The 22,781-nt window shown below is 42.0% G+C and overlaps 1 protein-coding gene across 1 annotated transcript in view; it reads right to left on the bottom strand.

Annotated features, from left to right (window-relative positions):
- Window positions 1–22,781, bottom strand: part of FBXL7 (F-box and leucine rich repeat protein 7) — a 425,266-nt gene that overhangs the window by 224,956 nt on the left and 177,529 nt on the right. The window lies entirely within an intron of this gene.

Genomic DNA, 22,781 nt, shown 5'->3' with positions numbered 1-22,781 from the left:
GGGTGGCAAAGAGAAGCAAAGGGGGCTTCCCTGGTGCCGCAGTGGTTGAGAGCCCGCCTGCCGATGCAAGGGACGCGGGTTCGTGCCCCGGTCCGGGAAGATCCCACGTGCCGCGGAGCGGCTGGGCCCGTGAGCCGTGGCCGCTGCGCCTGCGCGTCCGGAGCCTGTGCTCCGCAACGGGAGAGGTTACAACAGGGAGACGCCCGCGTACCGCAAAAAATAAATAAATAAATAAATAAAGAGAAGCAAAGGGAACCTCGTGTTTGGCCTGGGGGGTGCAGTAGGCATGCCTCTCATGCAACGAAACAGGTCTTTCAAAGGTTTCTGCCCTGAAATTGCATCAGACTTAAGCAAAGAATGGAAGCAGACCTGGTAGTTGCGCGACAGAGAAAGCAACTGCAGCTGGAGTTCTACTCTCCAACCCTGGGCCAGTCATTAGCACCATCACTTTTCTGGAATAGAGGTTAGGAGCTTGACTTCCGGATTCAGACAGGTTGGGTTGATCCCAACTCCAACTTTTATAGGCTGTGTAATAATCTCTCTGGATATGATTTCCCCATCTGTAAAATGGAGATAATAAAACCTACTTCAGAGTGTTTGTCGGGAGATACAGAGATCATCCACATAAAGTACTCGACATGCTGACTACCACACAGTGAGAAATCCATAGATCACAGTGGTTGTAATCCAAGAAATCACCCTGGTGCTTGAACTAGACGTGCAAATATTTTAACTAAATATTCATACTCATATTCAGCCAGTGGACCTCTTCAGACTAACTTAGGAGGGCCCCTCGTTCTCAAAAGGACCCTCATTTGGAACCAATCTGGCCTCTGGCCAACGACCTTCACAGCAGTGTACGGCTGCACTGCAGACTTGCTACAGAGCAAATGCAGACAGGCTACAAAGAGCACAGGCACTGAGAGACTTCCAGATTTAAGCACTCTCCCCTCCTGAGGCCCTGAATGCCCCCACAGACTTCTATTTCCTCCCAGCCTGGGCATCCAGGGAGGGTCTAAAATGGGGAGTTGTTCTTTGAGAGGACTCCTATTCATGCTTTAGGGCTATGCACACCTCAAATGCAAGAAATGCAGACAAGAGGCAGATTGAAGTCATTTGCAAAGTTCAAGGTCATCTTCCCTTTTTCTTTCCTTTGAATCTAAACGTTAAGTCATTAATTATACCACAAGTCTAAAAAAGGAATTCTCCCAATCCTGGTCTTTATCGAGTTGGGTTAGACAAGAAGGCAGTAATTTCTGTTTTTGTTTATTTTTGAGTAGGTCTGTTGCCTATGCTTAAATTTCTTGTTAAATCTCTCTGTTTTATAGCTAATCACATTTTTATAGCAGGCATGAAGCTCTCTACAAGGCCCTTGCTGAGCTGTTCCTGTAAATCAAAACCTTACTCGGCTGTTCTTGTAGCTGGCAGTGGAACAGGGTGAGTTTTACCATTTATGGTTGCAAAGTCCATCCAGATTTTTTTTTTTAGTTCCCCTTAGCTTTTTGTTTTTTCTCCACTCAACTCCCCACCCCCCGCCACTCCTGCCTTAAAAATGTATATTCCAGGCTTAGCTAAAACATGTCTGAAGAGATTACTTCATTCCTTACCACAGTACATTAATAAAGGTGTCAAAATGACAGAGGATGCTTGGCTTACATGTCTCTGTCCCAGATCCATTCCTCAAGGGTAGGCTATAGCTATTTGGGAACAGACGATCTGATCTTTGGGGCTCCCGGAAGCTGACCTCCAAAGTCTATTTAAAGTATTAAACACTTTCTAGTAAAATATAAAGTGGACGGGGCACTTAAACACATCCTGTTTTGTTAGGCTACACACACCTCAGCCTTGTCTTTGCCGTCATGCCTGTGTCCAGCTGGGGACAGAGGAGGCTCAGGCATCTAACCCTAGATTGCTTCAGTACAGGAGCATCAGTGTCTCATCTGTGTTCACACTAGTCTTCCAAATTGTCCCACTAGTTTGCTAGTCATGGTGAGGTTAAGATAAAAGAAAGGTGTGAAGATGTATGAAAAATGAAAAGAAGACATATATATGCAAGGGGGAGATATTTTTAAAGGGCAAGTTAAAGAGCTAGGGGATAAGGGAATATGGATCCCACCCAAAATTTCCAAAGAAAAGACCCCCCCCCCCGACCCCCTGGCACCACGGTGGAACCTGTACCTGTGGGAGTTAAGAGCAGGGGGCAAAGACCAGATGGCTTTGGGCTCTCAGCAAATCCCACACCTGGTGGCATCCACCGTCAGCTGTTCCAGGCGAATATCCCAGGTGGCTCTACTCACAGGAAGACAAGAATTTGCTCTCTGGTCCCAGGAACTGACCAAAGGAAGACCCCAGGAGAAGGGAGTCTCAGCTCTGACATTGGGAGTTCTCCTTCTCCTAGGGACCCAGGCAGTTCTCCTCTGCCCAAGTCAGGTGCTAAGCAAAACCCTGCCATCATAATGATGAGTAAAACATTGTCACTGCCCTGATGGAGCCCCTTGTCCCTTTTTTTGAGCTCTAGCCTCTAACTGGTTCACAGAACCAAGAGGCAACTTAAACATGATTAAGCAGGAGGGGATGTATTGACTCCAGGAAGGAAGGGTGGTAGGTGACAGAATAGAAGGAGAAACTGGAGGAAGCAGTGGCTTCCAGGCTGGAGCTGAGCGCTAACACAGTCAGCTCTCTCTCCCTTTCTTATTCTTCTCCTCTTCCTAAGTCTGCTTCCATTGCTCTTCCTGCTACCAAGAAATCTGATGCTGGCACCACCAGCTCAGTAACCCCAGCAGAAAGAGAGAATCTGTTCAGTCCGGTGTGTGTATAGCAACCACTAGAAGGGCTCTGACCACCAGATATCACAGGCACAACCCTCGAAATATCTTTTTTTGTAGCAGATGAGGCCTCTTGGTCACACCTGGATCAGGTCCCCAATTCTAAGGCCGGGGTAAAAGGGTCTATCATGAGAAGAAAGGGGACTGGAGAGTTAACTAGCTGCCTCTGTTAACTCCAAGGCCAGAAGAAGACCAGGCTCAAGAGTACCAGGATATTTACCCAAGAGAGAGGCAAGGAAATATATTAAATGGATGGCTCTTAAATTGGGATTGACATGTACACACAACTATATATAAAATAGGTAACTAATAAGGACCTCCTGTATAGCACAGGGAACTCAACTCAATGCTCTGTAATGGCCTATATGGAAAAGAATATTAAAAAAAAAGAGTGGATACATGTATACGTGTAACTGATTCACTTTGCTGTACACCTGAAACTAACACAACATTGTAAACCAACTATACCCCAATCAAAATTTTAAAAAGAAAAACAGCAGAGGGAAATAAAGGGTGAAATAAGGTCCTTTGTAGGTGTTAGTACTTAAGTGGGGAGAAAGGCAGTGGACTTGAGAAAGGTACTCCTTATAACCTGGCCATTTCTTGTTAATAACAAGAGGTAACACTTCCTATTATTAGGCACCAAGCACTCTTCCAAGCACTTTATGTTTTTTTAATTTTAATTTTATTTTATTTCATTATAGTAGTGTTTTGTTTTGCTTTGGCCGTACCACACGGCTTGCGGGATCTTAGTTCCCCAACCAGGGATTGAACCCGTGCCCCCTGCAGTGGAACCTCAGAGTCCTAACCACTGGACCACCAGGGAAGTCCCTTAATTTCTATTTTATATTGGAGTCGAGTTGAGCTACAATATTGTGTTCGTGTCAAGTGCACAGCAAAGTGATTCAGCTACATGCATACACATATATATTCTTTTCCAGATTCTTTACAATTACTTTAAACGTATTAACTCAGTCAATTCTCATCGCTATGGAGTCGGTACTCTTATCATCCCCATTTTACAGACGAGGAAACAGAGACACAGATATTTAGCTGTTTGTAGGATGTCACACCTACGAGAGGGAAGTAAACCGAGATTCCAGCTCAAGCAGCCTAACCTGAGGGCCCACGCCCTCACTTACACTCTCCTGCCCTGGCCCTTTCCCTACAGGGTCAGGACCATTTTCTGCCACAGCAATGTAGACACGCCCAGATCACAAGTCCTCCATAATCTCACATCAGCCATACCTGATCACGGATGTTTGTCAGAAACCTAAACCACCCCTCTTTCATTGATCTTTCATTATCATCCAGCCTCAATGGTATGGAGAGCGCCTCTGGATTTACCTCCTCCTTGAACGACACTGACTCCCAGACTTCCCTCTTCCTAGTCGATTTCATCCCAGATGAGGATGGGGTGATAAGGAACGTGTTAGGTTTCCCTGGATCATTCTAAGAGAATTAGGCCAAGCAAACGCCTATCAGAGACCTTAAAACTAAGGGGTAAATCATAACACAGCTAGCCTCGAAGAGCCCATTTCTGCTGCCGGACGGTGACTGAAACTTAAACACGCTCAAGGGAAGAAAGTGGACAAAAGGAAATCTCATCATCAGAGGGACACTTTCCCCACTGAATCACAGTCTGAGGCATCTGGGACTCCGGGGGATGAAGCAACCTCCAAAAGAACAGGAAAATCCACCAGGAGACTGAACTCCATCGGCCGCCGACAGCAGGAACAGGATGGCAGAAGGGACAAAACACCGGCAGGCTCACACTTTATAGGAAAGCCTTAGAGAAGCACCTGCAACGAGCACGTTTGGAGCTTGAGGGGTAAAGGTCAGGATATGGAAATTAGCCAGTCCTCACTGTTGGCCCCATGACGTAAAACATCAAGTGGGTGCAAGACTTGCCCTTAGAGGCAAATAACACCACTCGATGATGCTTCTCGGGCGTCATCTGCTGTGTGATGTTCTGAAGAAAGGCAGGGGGAAACCTGACCCAAAAGGCTGATGTGAATTTCCGTGGCTTTGGACAGACACCAGCAGAGGCCAACTGTCTCCCAGACACTGTTCTGGGTGCCCAGTGCAGAATAAGGGTGACACGACTGGCTGGGAAATCTTGGTGAGGATGAGATGGATGTATGCCCCAGGAAATGTCCCACTTTTAAAAATTAATATCTAGTATTTTAAATAAACATGAGGAAGTATCCTTTCCCTTAAGTTATAAAAGAGATGCTCTGATGACACTAGACACAGAAATCTCACTCATTCTCCTCCAAACCTTCACCTCTTCCTACAGTTATAACAGCCTCTAGAGCCCCTGCAGCCTGCATGTGAGAAGAATCCAGTATCTCCTCAAAACTGCCTTCACACTCACATGGCGTTAACCAGAGAATGTGGAAGAACAAAGTATATTTATTCTACTCACTGACCAGAGGGACAGTGTTCTAGCTGCATATGATTATTTATTTTAGTTGAATTGGGTTTTGATTATACCCGCCAAGCTGATTATTTAAAGTAATGACATAGTTTGAAAGCTTTTGAAAGCAAAAGCTTCTTTTCTAAAGTGAAGAAATGCCTCATCACTTAGCTCATCTGTTTAAAAACATATAAAAAAGGATTTTCCTTCATGATGCGGATGGTGAAAAAGGCAGAATACCGCCTTCCACCAGCGGCTCTCAACCAGAGGCAATTTCGTACATAACCGTCATCTACGGGGACATTTGGCAACGTCGGAATACGTTTTTGGTTGTCACAACTTGAGGTATGTAACTAGCATCTAGAGGGTAGAGACCACGGATACTGCAAAATGTCCTGCAATGCACAGAACAGCCCTACGAGAAAGAATTATGTAGACCAAAATGTCAGCAGTGCCACGGTTGAGAGACCCTGATTTAGATAACCTGGATTCTCTACCCACGATTAGCTGAATGGTTCTTCACGGGCCGGTCACTTAAATTCTGCAAAACTGTGAAAGCCAGTTGTGAGCAACTATGCCTAATCTTCTTCTACAACCACTTCTGTTACTACTAGATGGATTCATTGAGCACTTAGTCTGTTAAGTGTTAGGTATTGTTCTAAGGGTTTTTATTTTGGTGAATCAATACAACTACCTTATGAGACACTGTTATTTCTCCATTTTACAGATGAGAAACTGAGGCACAAAGGGGGTGAGGATCTTGCCCAAGGCAGGAGCTGGCAGAGGAGCGCAGAGCTTAGAAGACACTGTGCACATTACCAGAGGTCGTGGCATGGCTATTGATCTTAGCTGCTAAATGAAATACTGAGCAGACAGTCAAGACGTGCTGCTCAAAGAAGTCATCAAGCTCTTTCTATCACACTGGAAAATCCTGCCTATGAGTTTTTCTAAAAAATATAATAACTGAAGCGTATCAACCTGAAGAGAAGCAACAGTAATTCTATTTAGGAGAACAGAGAAAGGAGCAAGAACAATGAAAGAGAGGACACTGCTGGGCATCAGTGTGACACACGAGCCGGTCCAGCTTGTAGCAACAGCACTGCTCACCGTGGATGTCAGAGTCCCCTGCAGGAGTCTTGGGAGATGCAGCGACGGAAGTGACGTCCTCCACACCAATAGCCTTGCTACTCCGGGCGATGGAGGCTGAGGCCCAATTCACTAGCTCTGTCCTTGGCGGTTGGGGGTGAAGAGGACCATCCTTTCTGGACCAGTTACCCAATGTGGGTTATTCTGGAATGTTCCCCTAGCATCTCTCTGTGTGGTGGTCTTTCTGAGCCTGACCAGCTCCACTTTTACTTCACCAAACGAAACTCCCTGGCGGTCCCTCCCTATGTAAACATACTCAGTTACAGAATCAGCTCCACTGTCACCAACTTTGAATGTTATTCATGACGGACCCCGAGTGTGTTCTGGTCTTGATGGTCAGGAACCTTTAGCCTCAGGGCCACTCCGTTGTTTCCTAAGTTCACTGTGCACGTTTCCTCAAGCGGGACGTTGATGGGTAGGTGCTGGCTGATCTACACAGAGGGCCCTCAGGTACGGACTGGGCAGTCTTTATGGGGGACGAGAGTGTGGCCTTGCTTTTGGCTGACGACAAGGCAACAGGAGAGCCTCTAACGGGCAGCAAACTGTGGAGTGGTTGTGAACGCTGTCTGACTTACTGGATCCACACAAGTTTGTATGTCCGCTCCCAACCACAAGCCTGTTTATCACTTTCGCTCAGCGAGCCTCAGTCTTTTTTTTTTTTTTTTGCGATACGCGGGCTTCTCACTGCCGTGGCCTCTCCCGTTGCGGAGCACAGGCTCTGGATGCGCTGGCTCAGCGGCCCTGGCTCACAAGCCCAGCCGCTCCCCGGCATGTGGGATCTTCCCGGACCAGGGCACGAACCCGTGTCGCCTGCATCGGCAGGCGGACTCTCAACCACTGCGCCACCAGGGAAGCCCAAGCCTCAGTCTTTTGATTTGTAAACTAGTAATACTGCCGATAAAGGAGAATCACAGTACCAGAGACATGACAAGCACTACACCAGCGGTTGCCGACACAAGCCAACACTCCTGCAATAAAAGTTTGATTGTGTCCCCTTTGCTATCCTAAAAGGAGATTCATAGATATTGACCTTCATACACAATTTCAAAAGAAATAATATAATGCCCTAACTATATAAACATAGGAGAAATAGAAGAGAAGTAAACACTAATAAAATGCCATGCCTTTCAGTATGCAATCTGTCTGGTTCCTCCACCCAGGAAGGTGCAAAACTCGTTGTGTACTTCACCTTGATTGCAGCAGCTACAAATGCAGACACAAGTGTGAGGTGCTGGTGCGTGTTGCACCACAGCAGCACGGCAGCTGTGATGGAGGGACTGTCTGGAAGCATCAGCAACTGCTGGGGAAATTCTGACTCCTAGTCCTACCAACTCTCAATATACGTGGTAGTTTCATTCCTGGAAAATTCAATATATATTCACTCTGCGCAAAAAAAACCCCAAACCAAAAAACTTCATATTTACATAGACATGGGTTTTAAATCCTACACCCAAATAATTATTAACAATATTTTTTAACCCACTTGAATGTCCAATAAGCTCACAAACATTTCTTCATTGTCTTTTTTTTTTTTTTGCTGTACGCGGCGGGCCTCTCACTGCTGTGGCCTCTCCCGTTGCGGAGCACAGGCTCCGGACGCGCAGGCTCAGCGGCCACGGCTCACGGGCCCAGCCGCTCCGCGGCACGTGGGATCTTCCCGGACCGAGGCACGAACCCGTGTCCCCTGCATCGGTCGGCAGGCGGACTCTCAACCACTGCGGCACCAGGAAAGCCCTCTTCATTGTCTTTGTTATGAAAAACTCTTCTATGCATTGCAGGCCACTAGCAACCCTGTCCTGCCCTGAATTCCAGTAGCTCTCCTCCAGTCATTATGACACCCAAGTGCATACTCACAAGTGTGACCCACACACTGCTCTCAGAGCGGTGCCGTACCAGCTAAGATACCACCACTGGTCTGGTGGTATCACTATTACAACAAAAACGGGAGGTCCTACAGTTCTATGAAATGATTATCCATTTCTCTTCCCACACTGCATTAAATGCATTTACAATTGGTACTAATTCGTAAAAACAAGCTCATGCGTGCCTCTCTGATGGAGCGTGGCCGAATGAGAATGGGGGAGGGGAACAGCTTTAAGTGGGAAAGGAGCACTGGCTCCTGGTTCACATCAGGGCTTCTGGTCTCTGAATGTCTTGTTCTGCTTCCACAATCTGGATCCACTAAGGTGATACAGGATAGCAAGAGTTAAGCTCAGAAGTCTGAAAAGGAAAAGGCAATAGTTATAATTAGGGCTTTTGAATTCTACTCAGCCATGTGGATTGATTTCTAATGATTTTCCAAATATAGGATTTCCTGTAAAGGGGTTTTGTTATTATTATAGCCACCAATTCTAATCCAGGGTGGCCTTGGATTGTGATTCTCTCTAATGATTTCACTTATTATGCATTTAAGGGGGGACAAGAGAGAATTTTACTATGGAAGCAGACAGTATGGTATTCTGATTCATTCAACAAACACGTAAGATCCACAGCCTGCCAGGCCTTGAGTTCAGAGATGAGGACAGCCTCCCCTGGAACACTACATAGAAGCTAAACCCACGTGACTGGTTCTAGAATTTCTCTGTCCGAGATAGAGATTATCTTCACTCAATTATAACTAGCCTAGGCTTGGAGTTTGACAATCATAACATCGTCTGTCTGCAGCCTCCCAGAGGGTGGTCACCATGCCTCTTGGCTCAACGGTCCAATCCACTAAAAGTTAAGTAGGTCACAATTTCCAAACCTTCCTCCTTCCAAACATTTACATTTTCAAGCATCACTGCACTTCCAAGCTATTAAAACTCCAGTAACTAAAGATATAGGTCCAAAAGAGTCCATCTTTCCTTCTAAATTATACTGAAACTTATATAATTTGAGGTTTTTAAAATTCTGTGTGTTTAAGTCTTAGACAAAATGCAACGATTAAAATAATATCCCCAGAGATCAGTATACTTTGTTCATTGCTACACACGGAGTAGTTGGGAGAGGGAAAAAAAAAAACAACAAAGCAAATGCAAGTTGAGTAGGAAACAAGGCCCCTGCTCAGATAATATGGCTTCTAAACAAGATGGGGGAGTTTAGACAGAGAGACCACAGAGGGGTTGCTTGGTTTGATACTAAGCCTATTTACTGCACTGCTAGTAGAGAATTTAAATACTGTCAGATTTATCTAACACAGTTAATTATGTAAATGCACTGGCTCTGTCAGCTATGGGGCCTTCTAAACCTGAGTGTAATGGACAACATAAGAGAAAGATAAACTTGGTTCTTTATGATCTTAAAGGACCTCAGTGAAGAATCCACCTCACCTGCACATCAAGGGCAGGACAGCAAGTGTGAAACTGAGACAGGCTGGGGCCTGGGGCCTGGGACCCTTTGCTGCAGTGCTGCAGTGCTTGCACCTGGACAAATGTCTCCTCCAGCAACGGAATACAAAGAAACTATAAGGGCCTGAAAATAACTGTGTACATGTGCAGCTGGGGCAAATTCTGGCCCATGAGCCAAAAGACCAAAAAGAACCCAACTGTCACTTCTGAAGAGCCGGGAGCAAAACCACTGTGTAGGGGTCAAAAGCAGCATACTGCGCATGCCCCCTGCACTCAAGACCACCAAAGGGGTGGGCAAAACACCTGAGCCACCCCTCCAGCTTGACCCCGGGACGCACCCCTGCCCTCACCCCATGTAAAGAGCAAGCTCGCTCCCCTCCTCTGGGCCTGAGCCAGGGAAACTTTTACCTGTTCTCCCTCCCCTCTGCTGCCCCAGGGGCCCCAGTAAAGTCTCATCTGAATTTCCTGTCTGGCCTCTTATCAATTTCCATTGACTGAGGAAGGCCAAGAACTCTGGTCTGTAACAAAATTGCTTACATTCTAAAGTACCTGGAGTGAACAGGTAGCCCTGTGAAAAGCCATTCAGAGAGCTAAACCAGTTTTTGTATATAGAGTCCACATCCCCCTTGTAAAGGCATTCGTGAAAAACCACATCTGGTCATTGTTCTCTGACAAAGAGACCAGCATGGACATTGTCAAAAACTTTTTTTTTCCAGGTATGGTTTTTGTGCATTTGCACATCTGCTCTGCTTTCAGCTGCCTACCTTGACTACCAGGCTGGTGAGTGCAGATTTGAGATTAGGTCATGATAACACATAGCAAGGCCTAATGCAGAACACACCATAATAATAACTACACTTATTGAGCGCTTCTCATGTGCCAGGCACGGTGCTAAATGCTCTCCCTATATATCCTTTCATGGAATCCTGGTAACAGCACTGCGAATGAGGCACTTCACCCCGTTTTATAGATGAGGACAGAGGCACACAACAGTTAAAAGAAGTGGCCAAGATCATACATATGGTAAGTAGTGGAGTTGGGATTTGAACTCAGGTATGACTGTATTAAAAGCCTGCACTTTGTAGCCTTCCAAAACATCCAGTCTATTTTGCCAGCACTGAAGAAACAGACGCAATATTCTACTATCCCCCGCACGCATTTCTTTCTGACATGTGAACTATACTAGATACCATTCCTTTCACCTGAAACAGTCACTGCAGCCTTTCAGGTAAAGTTATTCCTGATGTGTGCTTTGAGATGCTATGATTACCTTCTTCTTCATATAATCTTGACACCCGCCCCCCTCCATTCAGCTGCAATACCTCCACTTGCTTCCAAATCCTTTTGTATCTTCCCTGTATGCAAACACAGAAAGCACATGCAAGATGCATTTGTACCTTTTAGGTACTTAATGCCATGTTCATAGACTGCATCCCCGCTTATATTCACACTATGAACATAATTAAGAATTTGAAAAATCATTTCCCCAAATGCATTCGTGAACTTTATTATTTGGTCATACTCAAGAGGAAGGCTTTGTTGTTGTTGAAGATACACTTCTGTCTACAACGACACTGCTATCAGGTAAAGTGTTGGGTTAAGGTGGGATCTAAACCACCTACCTCTTTTTTTTTTTTTGCGGTACGCGGGCCTCTCACTGCTGTGGCCTCTCCCGTTGCGGAGCACAGGCTCCGGACGCGCAGGCTCAGCAGCCATGGCTCACGGGCCCAGCCGCTCCGCGGCACGTGGGATCTTCCCAGACCGGGGCACGAACCCGTGTCCCCTGCATCGGCAGGCGGACTCTCAACCACTGCGCCACCAGGGAAGCCCCCTACCTCTTCTTCATACTACTTTGCATGTATCTTTCTCATAGTACGCATCACGTTATTTGCCTCCCTCCCGCACCAGACCAGACCAGACCATAAATTCCCTGGGAGCAGGTACTTACACTTAGCAGGTACTTATACACCCCCAAAAGTTAGCACAGGGACTTACGAGAACCACATCAGCAATGACTATTTGGGAAATGAATGGATGGATGAAAAGAGGGATAAGTCAGGGGTGGATAGCATGAACTAACGGTAGCATATTACGATTAAAATGTAAACTATATCATATACCTATACTGAACCATTACGCTGTACACCTGAAGCTAATAATAATGTCAATTATGTCTCAATTTAAAAAATTAAACTGTATTGAAAATTGTCTAAATTATCTCAACCAATGTGGGAAAATTGTTAAAATATTTCATCACTTCAACTTTTAAAAACGCTGTGTGTTCTTAAATTTTATTCTGTACAGAGCCCTTGGGAGGCCCTGTGGGTTCTTCGTTTTCCATACAAGGAAACTGCAGTTTAAGGAAGTTAAGTGATGCAAACATGCAGGAGGAAGGTGAAAGAAGTGATGGACTTCAACTTTGTATCCTTAAACGACAAAATAAAATCATTAAGGGTGAGGATTTTGGTAAAATAATGTGCTGAACAATTTCTCCTCTAACTTGCATTATTCAAGAGAAGGATCATTCTTCTAGGTCTAAAACTACTTAATTCTTTTAAAAGCCATGCCTCTCACCACCTGTGCTTTTATGAGGAGAACATTACATGTTATTACGGCTGCCTTTCTACAGCCATGCTTCCAGGAGGGCCTCTGCTGTGAAACAAATTTCTTTCATTCTCAAATACATTAAACTTTCCACCCTCTTTATGGTGTCCCAGAATGCATAGTTTATACCTCCTTAAAGAAGGGACTCACCCATGGGACCTGGGTGTCAGATGCAGTATATCAGGAAGCGTTAGGTGGAAATTCTTGCAGAGTCCAATCTCGGGGTAACAGAGGGCATGGCCTAGCATGGTTACATGGTTTGCTGAAGTTTTTCACCTCTGGTGCTGCCCAGCCTCATTTTCACACACAATTCCTTTTTTTTTTTTTAAATTTTATTTAATTTTATTTTTTTTTACAGCAGGTTCTTTTTAGTTATCTATTTTATACATATTAGTGTATATATGTCAACCCAATCTCCCAATTCATCCCACCATGACCACCCCGCCCCTTTGCCCCCTTGGTGTCCATACGTTTGTTCTCTACACCTGTGTCTCTATTTCTGCCTTGCAAACTGGTTCATCTGTACCATTTTTCTAGATTCCATATACATGTGCTAATATATGATTATTTGGTTTTCTCTTTCTGACTTACTTCACTCTGTATGACAGTCTCTAGGTCCATCCATATCTCTACAAACGACCCAATTTCGTTCCTTTTTGTGGCTGAGTAATATTCCATTGTATATATGTGCCGCATCTTCTTTATCCATTCGTCTGCTGATGGGCATCTAGGTTGCTTCCATGACCTAGTTATTGGAAATAGTGCTGCAATGAACACTGGGGTGCATGTGTCTTTTCTTTTCTTTTTTTATAACATCTTTATTGGAGTACAATTGCTTTACAGTGGTGTGTTAGTTTCTGCTTTATAACAAAGTGAATCAGCTACATGTATACATATATCCCCTCTTCTGTCTCCCTCCCACCCCCCCATACCATGTCTCTAGGTGGTCACAAAGCACCGAGCTGATCTCCCTGTACTATGCGGCTGCTTCCCACTAGCTATCTAATTTACATTTGGTAGTGTATATAAGTCCATGCCACTCTCTCACTTCGTCACAGCTTACTCTTCCCTGCCACCCGTGTCTTCAAGTACATTCTCTACACCTGCATCTTTATTCCTGTCCTGCCCCTAGGTTCCTAAGAACCTTTTTTTTTCCTTTTTAAGATTGCATATATATGTGTTAGCATATGGTATTTGCTTTTCTCTTTCTGACTTACTTGACTCTGTATGACAGACTTTAGGTCCAGCCATCTCACTACAAATAACTCAATTTCGTTTCTTTTTATGTCTGCGTAATATTCCATTGTATATATGGGCCACATCTTCTTTATCCATTCATCTGTAAATGGACACTTAGGTTACTTCCATGTCCTGGCTATTGTAAATAGAGCTGCAATGAATATTGTGGTACATGACTCTTCTTGAATTATGGTTTTCTCAGAGTATATGCCCAGTAGTGGGATTGCTGGGTCATATGATAATTCTATTTTTAGTTCTTTAAGGAACCTCTATACTGTTCTCCATAGTGGCTGTATCAATTTACATTCCCACCAACAGTGTAAGAGAGTTCCCTTTTCTCCATACCCTCTCCAGCATTTGTTGTTTGTAGATTTTCTGATGATGCCCATTCTAACTGGTGTGAGGTGAATACACCATCATACTTTTAATTGGTGATGTTGAGCAGCTTTTCATGTGCCTCTTGGCCATCTGCATGTCTTCTATGGAGAAATGTATATTTAGGTCTTCTGCCCATTTTTGGATTGGGTTGTTTGTTTTTTAAATATTGAGCTGCATGAGCTGTTTATATATTTTGAAGATTAATCCTTTGTCTGTTGATTCATTTGCAAATATTTTCTCCCACTCTGAGGGTTGTCTTTCATCTTGCTTATAGTTTCCTTTGCTGTGCAAAAGCTTTTAAGTTTCATTAGGTCCCATTTGTTTATTTTTGTTTTTATTTCCATTTCTCTAGGAGGTGAATCAAAAAGGATCTTGCTTTATGTGATTTATGTCATAGAGTGTTCTGTCTATGTTTTCCTCTATGAGTTTTATAGTGTCTGGCCTTACATGTCTGTAATCCATTTTTTGTTTATTTTTGGGTATGGTGTTAGGGAGTGTTCTAATTTCATTCTTTTACATATAGCTGTCCAGTTTTCCCAGTATCACTTATTGAAGAGACTGTCTTTTCTCCACTGTATATCCTTGCCTCCTTTGTCATAACTTAGTTGACGATAGGTGCATGGGTTTATCGCTGGGCTTTCTATCCTGTACCATTGATCTATATTTCTGTTTTTTGTGCCAGTGCCATATTGTCTTGATAACTGTAGCTTTGTAGTATAGTCTGAAGTCAGGGAGTCTGATTCCTCCAGCTCTGTTTTTTCCCACAAGTTTGCTTTGGCTATTTGGGGTCTTCCTGTCACCATACAAATTTTAAGATTTTTTTGTTCTAGTTCTGTAAAAAAATGCCATTGGTAATTTGATAGGGATTGCATTGAATCTGTAGATTGCTTTGGGTAGTATACTCATTTTCACAATATTGATTCTTCCAATCCATGAACGTGATATATCCCTCCATCTGTTTGTGTCATCTTTGACTTCTTTCATCAGTGTCTTATACTTTTCTGAGTACAGGTCTTTTACCTCCTTAGGTAGGTTTATTCCTAGTTATTTTATTCTTTTTGTTGCAATGGTGAATTGGATTGTTTCCTTAATTTCTATTTCTGATCTTTCATTGTTAGTGTCTGGGAATGCAAGAAATTTCTGTGCATTAATTTTGTATCCTGCAACTTTACCGAATTCATTGATTAGCTCTAATAGTTTTCTGGTGGAACTTTAGGATTACCTATGTATAGTATCATGTCAGTGACAGTTTTACTTCTTTTCCAATTTGCATTCCTTTTATTTCTTTTTCTTCTCTGATTGCCATGGCTAGGACTTCCAAAACTATGTTGAATAACAGAGGTGAGAGTGGGCAACCTTGTCTTGTTCCTGTTCCTGAGGAAATGCTTTCAGTATTTCACCACTGAAAATGATGTTTGCTGTGGGTTTGTTGTATTTGGCCTTTACTATGTTGAGGTAGGTTCCCTCTATGCCCACTTTCTGGAGAATTTTTTTATCATAAGTGGGTGTTGAATTTTGTCAAAAGCTTTTTCTGCATCTATTGAGAGGATCATATGGTTTTTATTCTTCAATTTGTTAATATGGTATATCACATTGTTTGACTTGCATATGTTGAAGAACCCTTGTGTCCCTGGGATAAATCCCACTTGATCATGGTGTATGTTCCTTGTAATGTGTTGTTGAATTCTGTTTGCTAGAATTTTGTTGAGGAATTTTGCATCTATATTCATCAGTGATATTGGTCTGTAATTTTCTTTTTTTGTAGTATCTGGTTTTGGTATCAGGGTGATGGTGGCCTCGCAGAATTAGTTTGGGAGTGTTCCTTCCTCTGCAATATTTTGGAAGAGTTTGAGGAGGATAGGTGCTAGCTCTTCTCTAAATGTTTGATAAAATTCACCTATGAGGCCATCTGGTCCTCAACTTTTTGTTTGCTGGAAGATTTTCAATCACAGTTTCAATTTCATTACTTGTGATTGGTCTGTTCATATTTTCTATTTCTTCCTGGTTCAGTCTTGGAAGGTTATACCTTTCTAAGAATTTGTCCATTTCTTCCAGCTTATCCATTTTATTGGCATAGAGTTGCTTGTAGTAGTCTCTTATGATGCTCTGTATTCCTGAGGTGTCCTCTGTAACTTCTCCTTTTTCATTTCTAATTTTATTGATTTGAGTCCTCTCCCTTTTTTTCGTAATGAGTGTGGCTAAAGGTTTATCAATTTTGTTAATCTTCTCAAAGAACCAGCTTTCAGTTTTATTGATTTTGCTATCGTTTTCTTTGTTTCTACTTCATTTATTTCTGCTCTGATCTTTATGATTTCTTTCCTTCTACTAACTCTGGGTTTTATTTATTCTTCTTTCTCTAGTTTCTTTAGGTGTAAGGTTAGATTGTTTATTTGAGATTCTTCTTATTTCTTGAGGTAGGATTGTATTGTTATAAACTTGCCTCTTAGAACTGCTTTCGCTGCATCCCATAGGTTTTGGATAGTCGTGTTTTCATTGTCATTTGTCTCTAGGTATTTTTTGATTTCCGCTTTGATTTCTTCACTGATCTCTTGGTTATTTAGTAACATATTGTTTAGTCTCCATGTGTTTTTGTTTTTTATGGTTTTTTCCCCTGTAATTTATTTCTAATCTCATAGCCCTGTGGTCGGAAAAGATGCTTCATATGATTTCAATTTTCTTAAACTTACCAAGGCTTGCTTTGTGACCCAAGATGTGATCTATCCTGGAGAATGTTCCGTGTGCACTTGAGAAGAAAGTGCAATCATCTGTTTTCAGATGGAATGTCCTATAAACAAAATCTATCTACTCTACTGTCATTTAAAGCTTGTGTTTCCTTATTAATTTTCTGTCTGTATGATCTGACCACTGGTGTGAGGTGTTAAAGTCTCCCACTATTTCTCTGTTGCTGCCAGTGTCCTCTTTTATAGCTGTTAACATTTGCTTTATGTACTGAGATGTTCCTATGTTGCGTGCATATTATTTATCTTCTTCTTGGATTGATTCCTTGACCATTATGTAGTGTCCTTCCTTGTCTCTTGTAACATTCTTTATTTTAAAGTCTATTTTACCTGATATAAGTATCAATACTCCAGCTTTCTTTTGATTTCCATTTGCATGGAATATCTTTTTCCATCCCCTCACTTGCAGTCTGTATGTTTCCCTACGTCTGAAGTGGGTCTCTTGTAGACAGTGTATATATATGGGTCTTGTTTTTGTATCCATTCACTGAGCCTGTGTCTTTTGTTTGGAGCTCTTAATCCATTCACATTTAGGGTAATTATCAATATGTATGTTCCTATGACCATTTTCTTAATTGTTTTCGCTTTGTTTTTGTAGGTCCTTTCCTTCTCTTGTGTTTCCAACTTAGAGAAGTTCCTTTAGCATATGTCGTAGAGCTGGTTTGGTGGTGCTGAATTCTCTTAGCTTTAGCTTGTCTGTAAAGCTTTTGATTTCTCCATTGAATCTGTATGAGTTCCTTGCTGGGTAGAATAATTGTGGTTGTAGGTTCTTCCCTTTCATCACTTTAAGTATATCAAGCTACTCCCTTCTGGCCTGTAGAGTTTCTGCTGAGAAATCAGCTGTTAACCTTATTGGAGTTCCCTTGTATGTTATTTGTCATTTTTCCCTTATTGCTTTTAATAATTTTTCTTTGTCTTTAATTTTTGTCAGTTAGATTTACTATGTGTCTTAGCATGTTCCTCCTTGGGTTTATCCAGCCTGGGACTCTCTGTGCTTCCTGGACTTGGGTAGCTATTTCCTTTCCATTGTTAGGGAAGCTTTCGACTATAATCTCTTCAAATATTTTCTCAGGTCCTTTCTCTCTCTCTCCTCCTTCTGAGACCCCTATAAGTTGAATGTTGGTGCATTTAATGTTGCCCCAGAGGTCTCTTAGGCTGTCTTCATTTCTTTTCATTCTTTTTTCTTTATTCTGTTCCTCGGCAGTGAATTCCACCATTCTGTCTTCCAGGTCACTTATTCGTTCTTCTGCCTCAGTTATTCTGCTATTGATTCCCTCTAGTGTATTTTTCATTTCAGTTATTGTATTGTTTATCTCTGTTTGTTTGTTCTTTAATTCTTCTAGGTGTTTGTTCTTTAATTCTTCTAGGTCTTTGTTAAACATTTCTTGCATCTTCTCGATCTTTGCCTCCATTCTTTTTCCAAGGTCCTGGATCATCTTCACTATCATTATTATGAATTCTTTTTCTGGAAGGCTGCTTATCTCCACTTCACTTAATTGTTTTTCTGAGGTTTCATCTTGTTATTTCATCTGGTACATAATCCTTTGCCTTTTCATTTTGTCTGTCTTTCTGTGAATGTGGTTTTCGTTCCACAGGCTGCAGGATTGTAGTTTTTCTTGCTTCTGCTGTCTGCCCTCTGGTGGATGAGGCTATCTAAGAGGCTTGTGCAAGCTTACTGATGGGAGGAACTGGTGATGGGTAGAGCTGGGTGTTGCTCAGTGGGCAGAGTTCAGTAAAACTTTAATCCACTTGTCTGCTGATGGGTGGGGCTTAGTTCCCTCCCTGTTCATTGTGTTCATTGTTTGGCCTGAGGCAACACAGCACTCAGCTAGAGGCTCTTTGGTGGGGCTAATGGCAGACTCCGGGAGGGTCATGCCAAGGAGTACTTCCCAGAACTTCTGCTGCCAGTGTCCTTGTCCCCATGGTGAGCCACAGCCACCCCCGCCTCTGCAGGAGGCCCTCCAACACTAGCAGGTAGGTCTGGTTCAGTCTCCTATGGGGTCATTGCTCCATCCCCTGGGTCCTGATGTGCACACTTCTTTGTGTGTGCCCTCCAGGAGTGGAGTCTCTGTTTCCCCCAGTCCTGTCGAAGTCCTGCAATTAAATCCCAGTAGCCTTCAAAGTCTGATTCTCTGGGAAATCCTCCTCCTATTGCCCGACCCCCGGGTTGGGAAGCCTGCCATAAGGCTCCGAAACTTCACTCCAGTGGGTGGACTTCTGTGGTATAATTTTTCTCCCATTTGTGAGTCACACACCCAGAGGTTATGGGATTTGATTTTATTGTGATTGCACCCCTCCTACCCTCTCATTGTGGCTTCTCCTTTGTCTTTGGATGTGGGGTATCTTCTTTGGTGAGTTCCGGTGTCTTCCTGTCAATGACTGTTCAGCAGTTAGCTGTGATTCCAGTGCTCTCGCAAGAGGGAGTGAGCACACGTCCTTCTTCTCTGCAATGTTGAACCAATCTATCTCACACACAATTCCTGGTATAAATCTACATGACCCAAAAGTTCCTTGGTATGGTAACAGCATTTGAAAAGACACATTTATAGCTGATTAATTTAAAACAACAATAAACCATTCTTTGTCAGTTGAGAGCTTCATGAAAAACAAAAGACAAATTTTAGGTCTCCAATAACTAACTCTCGATGCTCCTGAAGCAGTGGTTTAATTCTACATTTGAAATGGAAACTTCCTATGTTTCAAAAGAATAAGCGATATCAGCAATAATACCTTCACCTTTTATTGTGCTCTCTTATTCTATTTACAGCCTGCACTTGGTTTCCGTAAACATTACTAAAAGGATAATTAAAGATACATTTTACTTATTATGACCAGACATTGCCTAAAGCTCTAGATCTGAAAAATGGAACCAGGTAATTCCATATGTTCAAAATTTCTTTTACTGCCATCTTCAACAAATAGAATATCTCAGACAGTAAAGTGTTTTTCCAGCATATGATACAAGCTGAAGAGTTTCCAATCAGACATAAACACTTTGGAAGCCAGCGGTAACAGACTGTATCCATCCGTTAAGTTGTAGCTGCACAAACATTTCCTCTTAACCAAGTGCCGTTTAGGAGTTCTGTCAAGGGAAATATGTTATCATGTTTTGGGCAACAATGACTCCCTGATAAATAGTTTGTTTTTTTCTCAGATGGATATAAAAGTTTTAGAACGATGTACTGTAAAAAAAAATGGTTTTAGGCAAGTTACTTAGAATAAAATTTAAAAGCAATATTTTACTTATATGCCAAAGTAAAATAGGGACCATTCTCTATAATTAAAGACAAAATATCCTTTTTATCTGGGTAAGATGATATATTAGGTGGATGAGGTAGTGACATGTGTTATATATTCATCCAACCTGTTTTGTTTTCCTCCTGGAAACACAGTAAGACTGTAATAGGGAAGAACAAATCTTACTCCATATTAGATCTGTTCCTTTTTTACTTAACCTTTGTGCTCTGTTGCCTGTGCTGAGTTATGCTGGCTCTGCACCTTCTGTAAAAGAGTGTTGCCTATAGCCTGAAATATACAAGATAGCTTATTCTCAGGGCTCTGACCTTTAAGAGGCCATTCATATAAAGATAAAAAGTTACAGAACAGAGAACAACATTTGTTTTATTAAAGGTTTACAGGAACATCGTGACCTGACCTACATGGACAGCTACAAGAACAAATGATTCCAACACCAAGAAGTTTTTCAGCAACTAATCACGATCCTCTCTCACCTTGCCTTTAAAAATTCTTTGCTGAAACCCTTCAAGGAGTTCAGGATTTTGGGGGCATAAGCCACCCCATCTCCTTGCATGGCCCTGCAATAAACCTTTCTCTGCTCCAGACTCAGATGTTTCAGTATTATTTGGCCTCACTGTGTGTCAGGCACACGAACATGTGTTCAGTAACAAGGCTACATTTCCCAGCCTCCTTTGCAGTTAAATTTAACTACAGTCATGTGATCGAGTTCTGGCCAATGGAAGGTGAACAGAGGTGACTGAGGCCACCTCATACCTGGCAATAAACTTGCTTGCAGGAGCCTGATATTACCTCTTACTTTGTGGCAACTTTGGAGCCCACATGTTGACCAGGATGGACAAAGTCTGGGTTCCCAAATGTCTAAATGACACTGGAACAGAGTTTCCCTCCCCGTTCCCTGACTCTGACCATAATGGTCTATAAAGTAATCAAGCAATTAACTTTTATTATATTAAATCACTAATATTTTAGGTGTTGTTTGTTACAATAGTTAGCATATTCTGACTAATGCAGACCTGAGTCATCTGGGTGATTGACACAATGTGTTTACATAAACCTAGTCTGAATGAAACAAAGCAGAGATTTCTTATTTCTTGAGAGAAATCATCCTGCTTAGGCAGCATCAGTTATGTTCTACCTTCAAAAAAGTAAAATGCTTTTTTCCTTCTGTTCTTATTCTAGTTATCCCTGTATTTCCTAACAAAGGCAAAAAGAAAATGTAAAACTGAGGTAAACACGAAAACAAAACCAACATTAACCCATCTTTATATTTGGTTCAAATGTAATCATAGGATAAATGACTATATTAAATCCATATTTCTGAACCATCTTTTTCTGATTATAAAAGCAATATAGTTTATTACAGAAAATAGAAAAAAATCCACAAAAGCAGAAAAAATAAACATCACCCATTATTGCATCATCCATTGGTAACTACTATTCACAGGTTTGTATAAACCATTTTAATCTTTTCCCTGTGTACGTGTGTGGGTGTACAAATACATATTTAACTTTATAAATTTGTAATTGTACATTTTCAATAATGCCCTTTAAATATTTTTCAATAATGCCCTTTAAATATTTTTCAATATGTGTAGAACATTTTCAAAAGAATCTTTCTTCTACAACATCATTTTTTTTTTTTTTTTTTTTTTTTTTTTTTTTTTTTTTTGCGGGCCTCTCACTGTTGTGGCCTCTCCCATTGCGGAGCACAGGCTCCGGACGCCCAGGCTCAGCGGCCATGGCTCACGGGCCCAGCCGCTCAGCGGCATGTGGGATCTTCCCGGACCGGGGCACGAACCCGCGTCCCCTGCATCGGCAGGCGGACTCTCAACCACTGCGCCACCAGGGAAGCCCTACAACATCATTTTTAAAGCTGCATATGAATACACTTTCTAAAATCTCCTATTGATTAATGTATTATTTCAGTTGTTAGCAGAACCAATGCTAAAGTGGATTAATCTGTAGAGAATCCTTTGCTACCTCTCTAATTATATCTTTTGGATAAATCCTCACACTGAAGTTGATTATTTTGAGAGTATGCTTTTTTATAAAAGCTTTTGACACAAGCTGTAAAATTATCCTCCAGAAAGGTTGTACCAATCTATGTTCCTGCCAAGTTAGTCATATTCTTCACGTTGATCTCTTGACAGATCTATTCTTAAATGCTATGCATATCCATTTGTTTGTATCTTTTAATAATTACTTTTTCCCACCTGATTCTTGCTGGCATATAAAAAAGCTATTAATCTTTTTGTTTTTTCATTTACCTTCTCAGGAATGGCATGGACTTTGGGTTCCACACAGGGCATATCTTTAAGTTTAGATGATGGGAATAACTAAAAATTAATCCCCATGGGATTATTACAGCCATTCACTAAGATAATATATAGAAAACATTCAGCACAATAACAGAATACCTAATAAGCAATTAATAAAATTCAGAAAAATGATGCACTGAGAGAGCATCCTAACACATTTTCAGAAATCCACACATTTGGATCAATGTCACTGACATAGATTAAAGCTTGCTCACACTCATGATGGCAATGGGCTTGAGCAAACATTTATTCAGCACAAATTACCTGCCTAATTATTTCTCGTTGACATCTCATCTTTACAGCTATTTTCCTCTATTTTCAATATATTTTTCAGAAGTCTACTGAAATCCAAACACAACCAATAAAAGACCATGTGATCTATTTAAGCCTGGTTCTTTCCTCTCTATCTGACTATAGGTTAGGAAGATAAAACTACTAGATTTCTGACTCCTATAGTATTTATGCCCTAGAATAGCTAACTGGTACAGTTGTTCAGGTTGTGTATTACACAAGAGCACCAAATCTAAGGA

The sequence above is a fragment of the Kogia breviceps genome, chromosome 4, assembly GCF_026419965.1.
Source record: "Kogia breviceps isolate mKogBre1 chromosome 4, mKogBre1 haplotype 1, whole genome shotgun sequence".
Taxonomy (NCBI): Eukaryota; Metazoa; Chordata; class Mammalia; order Artiodactyla; family Physeteridae; genus Kogia; species Kogia breviceps.
The sequence above is the reverse complement of the archived record's forward strand: the minus strand, read 5'-3'. Positions and strand labels throughout refer to the sequence as shown.